Below are 292 nucleotides of genomic sequence, written 5' to 3' on the forward strand. Positions count from 1 at the left end.
CCGCCACTCTCTGCAAGAGATTCCGGCCGCAGCTTGTGTTTCAGCTCTGCTCGTGGACAGGTTCCTCCTGCATTGCACACAAGCCAACAGTCCCTACGCAAATGTACTTCTCACAGCTCCTAAGCTGGGAGCGCAGCCTCAAGTTTTGCTAAGAATACCATCCCGCTGGAGAACGTGCCCAAACCGTTGCCCGCTCGCGGTCACACCTGGCTCCCCGAGCGGGGCTCTGTGCCAGCCCCCTCAGCCCCACGGCGGCCCGGCGAGGGCAGGAGCTGCCGAAATCCCCCATGGC

Source organism: Merops nubicus, unplaced genomic scaffold (assembly GCF_000691845.1).
Source record: "Merops nubicus isolate BGI_N331 unplaced genomic scaffold, ASM69184v1 scaffold27070, whole genome shotgun sequence".
Classification (NCBI taxonomy): domain Eukaryota; kingdom Metazoa; phylum Chordata; class Aves; order Coraciiformes; family Meropidae; genus Merops; species Merops nubicus.